This window comes from Myxine glutinosa, chromosome 14, assembly GCF_964187855.1.
Source record: "Myxine glutinosa chromosome 14, kmMyxGlut1.1, whole genome shotgun sequence".
NCBI classification, from domain to species: domain Eukaryota; kingdom Metazoa; phylum Chordata; class Myxini; order Myxiniformes; family Myxinidae; genus Myxine; species Myxine glutinosa.
The window spans coordinates 54,623,859-54,629,858 of record NC_136274.1 but is presented as its reverse complement, the minus strand read 5'-3'; positions in this window follow the sequence as shown (position 1 = coordinate 54,629,858).

Below are 6,000 nucleotides of genomic sequence, written 5' to 3'. Positions count from 1 at the left end.
GAGAGCACAGGTGTGCAGGTACAGGTGTGTGGAGAGAGTTGGAGTAAGTGGTACGGAGTGGTGTGCATGGTGCGAAGGTGTGGATGGGGGAAGAGTGGACCCCTTTCACGAGTACCCGGGGCGGGTAGTGTAAGTGTTAGGTAGAGGGTATAGGTAAATTGTGGTTGGAAATTGGCATTTGTGGTGCGGTTGCAGAATGGTGTTGTGAATGGGTGCATTAGTGTTGTGGAAATGGCTGGGCGTGTAGCCTGTTAGTGTGTGTAGTTGGTTGGGCACTCCACCACTGTGAGGATGTCGGCCAGGTGAGGCCGCAGGTGGGCTCTGGGAGCCGGTAGTTGTGAGTGGGTGCCTGAGGATCCCGGGTGTGGATCGGGCAGCCCAGTGCCAGAGAGGGCACCGAGTGGGGAGAGCGCCAGAGGGCCTTCCCCAGGTAGTTAGGTTAGGGTAAGGAGCAGGTAAGCTCGGAGGCAACTGCAGTGGTGGAGGTGTGCAGGTGGGTAGACCCGCTGGGAGAGGTACACGCCACAGCCCAGAAATTGTGCGAGGGCACCGGGAGATGAATCGGGGGAGTGAGACCCCAAATTGAAAAGCACCACAGTTTGGCCAATGGGAATTGGTTTTTTAGAACCCATAGTGTAAGAGGGCCAATGGTTTGGCCGGAGAAAGACCCCGGGTAGTGTAAAGTTGTTAAAGTCATTTAGGAAATAGTTAGGATTGATGAACCTGTCGCACCATACGCAGCCACTTACCTGTGGTGATGATGATGACTCCACACCTGTGTTTTCTTTGTCTTGGTGCAGGAAATGAGAATTGCTGTGAGGATTTGTGAGACGCATCACGACGTGGATGAGACATTGGGGTGATTCCATCTCTCCCTCCCTAGGAGGGACTGATGATGAATTGGTAATGGCAAATTTTGATGTTGAGTTGGAGATGGCAAATTTTGATGAGAGTTGAAAATGGCAAATTTGATTGGTTAGGAGGGAGAGAAGACGAATTTGGTTTATGGGAGGAACGGGGAAGACAGTAGGGATGTTTGTTGATTTGTAAAGTAGATGTTTATGGGTAGTGTTGTGTTTTGTGGATACAGTAAGGGGTAAGGGAGGGGCCATGTAGGTTACCTGGTGGGGGGGGGGGGGGGCGTACGATAGGAACGTACCTGTCTCACCTGGTTCCCATGTGCCCCCAGTGTGCATTACCTTGCATTGCGTGCACTTTTGCGCCCTTACCACCTTACTCACTTGTCTGCTTCTTTTGTCTCCCACCTCCGAGGATCTGGCTTTGGGGTAGAGAGAGAGGAGAGAGAGGTGCTGGCTTCGCAGTTGTGGGCCTGCACTTTCGCTGTTTGCTGCCTGGATCGATACACCATATGGACCGCAATGTTTGTGGCCACCCACCATGGACCGCAGCTCTTTTGCGGCCAAGCACCACCCGTGGATGGACCTATGGGTCAACGTGGCACCTATGCCATGCAGGTGAACCACTTTTAGTTGACACCACTGAAGGCCACAATATAGAAATGGACGCGGTTGGCGCCTTTCTTTATTTTTTGAAAGAGGCAAGAAGGCCAAGTGCACCACACGAAGGCAAGACCAGCGGCAGAACATCGGCCGGCTGCGACACCACACAATGATTCATAAACACTTTATTGGTGCACCGGATGGTGCTCACTGTGTGATGGGGTGGTGCTTGATGCTTGGAAGGGGTGCTCTGCACATTATTAAAGGCCGTAGGCCACAGAGCACTCGTGGGTTGGTGTATCGATGCTGGCATGCGTGCTCTCTCTATGCATAACATCTGCATGTGTTCCTCCAGAAACAGGTCCTGGATCGTAGTGTAAATAGCAGCGTAGTCTTGTAAATAATGCTCCCTACCGGCTGTATGTTTAGTTTGCGAATTCTTTCCGGATTCGGTTATCCTGTGGGTGTGTTTCTGTGAGGAGAAGGGTGCAACGTCGCAGGGGGACATATTTACTCATTTGTGAATATCTGTAAAACTGTCGCACTCAGGGTAGAGTTAATAGTAGAGGGAACTACATTGCGTGCCACACTAAAGTAGGTAAAAATTTATCGGGTCGGGACGCCCCGAGGGTAGAGAAGGGTGCAGTGTTGCGAATATGGAATTTGGCCTCCATATCCGCTTGTAAATATTCCCCTATTTCCCCAATACTCCCCAACTATCCCCAATCCCCCATTCCCTAGTCCCATTGTCTGTAAACAACACTCTGTAGAACCGACCTTCCCCTTTATCCCCCATTAAATGTCGTGCCCAGGTCCACCGCATCTCACGTAGACAACTTTCGGACATCTTGCTAGTTATTCTTAGTCTATGTCAGTTAAGGACTCCTTTCCATTAATTCTGACTCTTCGTTGCACCAGAATGTGATTATATGGCACCAGTAGTGAGTTTAGGACCTTCCCATACCTCCTTCCATCTTCTTCCCCAAACAACAACAACAACAACAACTACAGCTACAACAACAACAACAACTACAGCTACAACAACAACAACAACTACAGCTACAACAACAACTACAACCACGGCGCGCGGGGGGAGTGTGCGTCCTCCCACCAGCTCGGTTAGCCGCCATGACCATGCGCTCCACGGGGTTACCACGAAGGGGCTCCCTGTCAGCCCCTCGTCAAGGGCAGAGCCGGTAACCCCCCCGCATGCACCCAATGAGAAGCAACGAGCCGATTCCATCTGGGGCGGAGCTAACGAGCCGAGGGCGTGTCACTCCCCGCCGGATATACGCAGCGACTTGCCGGATGTGAGGTGAGACCGAGAGATGCGCCCCGAGCTTGAGAAGACAAGAGAGCCACCTCCGAGCGCTGAGAGACCTCCTGCATCTTTTGGGCCGCGCTATCCTGTCCCTGAGCACAAGGTGCACCTTGTGCTGGCCATCGAATACCTGCTTTCCTTGCCATCAATCCCCGTGTGAGTCAGTTTTTGTCCTGTTTCTCTGTGGTCTGTCGGGAATAATATAAGATTGTGTCTAAGTGCCTATCTTCCTTTGCTGTCCCTCTTGTAGTTGTAATCTAACCTTCCGAACGAATATAACCTCCTCCGGAGGTCTTGAGAACCGTATCCCTGGTGTCGTGTCATTTTAATCCCAGCCGTGTGTCTTTTCCTTCATTGACCTAGCGTAGCGCGATTAGTCAACGTTCGGGTATAATCGGGTAACTTGTGCAGACGTGGTCATACCAAACCGCTCGGTAAATAACGTCCACCACCACGTCTGTAACAATATATATATATATATATATATATATACATATATATATATATATATAGATATATATATAGATATATATATATATATATATATATATATATATATAGTCACGTGAAAACGTAAGTACACCCCATGTAAAGTTTTGACTTTTTCAACATTTTTCAACATACAGCTATTTGATCTTCATTTCAACAATATTGATCGATAAAGGTGATATAATATAACAAATATCATGAAACATTTACATTTTGTAGTCCATTGTATAATTTAAATAAACATAAATGCAAATTTCGCATGTGGAAAAAGTAAGTACACCCTTGGCTCTAATAGGTGGTATTGCCCCCTTTGGCAGAAACAACCTCAAGTAGGCATTTCTTATAACTGTCTACCAGTCTCTGACATCGACTGGGAGAAATTTTTCCCCACTCCATGCAGAATTCTTTCAGCTGTGCGATGTTTGAGGGGTTTCTTGCATGCACAGCTCGTTTCAAATCCCCCCACAACATCTCGATGGGATTAAGATCTGGGCTTTGACTTGGCCATTCCAGAACCCTCCATTTCTTTCTTTTCAGCCATTCCTTGGTGGATTTACTGGTATGTTTATGGTCATTGTCATGTTGCAAGGTCCACCTTTGGTTGAGCTTCAACTTTCCGACAGATGGCCGCACATTATCCTCAAGCACCCTCTGGTACAATGAAGAATTCATAGTGGATTATATGATGGTGAGCTGCCCAGGCCCTGATGCAGCAAAGCTGCCCCAAACCATAATATTTCCACCACCATGCTTTACAGTTGGTATCAGGTTCTTGTGGTCAAATGCTGTCTTTGGTTTTCGCCAAACATGTCTTCTGGTACTGTGGCCAAATAGCTCTACCTTTGACTCATCTGTCCAGAGCACATTGTTCCAGAAGTGCTGGTCTTTGCCTAGGTGTTCATTGGCAAACTTTAGTCTTGCCTTGATGTTCTTTCTGGACAGCAAAGGTTTCCTCCTGGCACACCTCCCATGTAGATCAAATTTGTGCAGCCTCTTTCTAATGGTAGACTCGTGCACTTTGACATCAACAGTGGCAAGAGCTACCTGTCGGTCCCGTGATGACATTCTGGGGTTCTTAGAGACTTCTTTCAGCATCTTGCGGTCTGCTCTTGGGCTGAACTTGCTGGGGCGGCCTGGCCTGAACAAGTTGGCGGCAGTTTGGAATCTTCTCCACTTGTCGATGATCTTCCGGACAGTCGAATGATTGATTTCAAATTGTTTGGAGATCTTTTTAAATCCCTTCCCAGACTCGTAGGCATCTATAACCTTCTTTCTGAAGGCCTCAGAGAGCTCTTTTGATCTAGGCATGGTGACGCCGCACACTTCAACAACAAAGAGCAAACCAAACTAAATGTCTGAGGTTTAAATAAGACAGGTTCCTCCAAGATCCTCTCTGACGATGTTCTAATTATTTGCACCTGAGCTGGTGCACCTGATTCTAATTTTAGGTATTTGAAGTAGTGATAAATGTAAGGGTGTACTTACTTTTTCCACATGCGAAATTTGCATTTATGTTTATTTAAATTATACAATGGACTACAAAATGTAAATGTTTCATGATATTTGTGACATTATATCACCTTTTTCTATCAATATTGTTGAAATGAAGATCAAATAGCTGTATGTTGAAATATGTTGAAAAAGTCAAAACTTTACATGGGGTGTACTTACTTTTTCACGTAACTGTATATAGTATGTATATATATATATATATATATATATCAGTCACTATGCGACCTTCATATCATCAGTGGAGAACCGCCAGCAAGGTGTCCCATACAGCTGCTGCTGCACCTTGCTGGGAGCGATAAGCACCGCCTGCCACGCGGTGACGTTATCTCTGGTATCCACTCATCATATGGAGTCGACCTGGTTGCGGTTGGGAGTTACTAATAATGGTATCTGTAATCTGGTTCTCCAACCTAATGAGCGAACGTCATGACGTCATCGCCATGCACGTCCGCCTTGCCTGCAAAGTTCCAGAGGAACCATCTAGCAGTGCGTCATTACGGATTATAAATACAGATACTGTCACAAGTGCATGCAAAACTCACAGTTACCGACCTGGTTTCGCCCTTGTTGGGGCTTCATCAGGGCAACGCAGTGAGGCTTTCCATACACTTGTAACTCTGTGACCCTTTCGGTTTTTATATCAGTCACTATGCGACCTTCATATCATCAGTGGAGAACCGCCAGCAAGGTGTCCCATACAGCTGCTGCTGCACCTTGCTGGGAGCGATACGCACCGCCTGCCACGCGGTGACGTTATCTCTGGTATCCATATATATATATATATATATTTTTTTTTCACGTCACTTGGGTTTTCAACTGAACCTCACCAGGTTATCGGTCCTAGACCATGGTGTGATGGGAAGTCGTGGTACTTTCGTCGGTTTGTGGTAGTCTACTCTAAGTCTTGGCGGTCCGCGATTCGAACCCCGGCGGAATCATCCCAAAGACTTTAAAATGGTGCGTGCTGCTGCCTTGCTTTACACTCAGCATTTGAAACAATAAGCACGGCCAAACAACTTGAGGTTGGCAACCACAGCGCAGGTTTGCTTGGGGTTGATGGCCTCCTGTGTTGAACATCCTTGTGAGGGAACATATTCTATCATTGAGTGTTTTCGTTGCGCTGAAACAAATGGAAGTCGCCGACGTGGAGAAGGCTTCGCGCAACTGCAACAACTGTGACGTCAGAAGCGTGCAGTGAATTATTCATTGTCCCGTCCA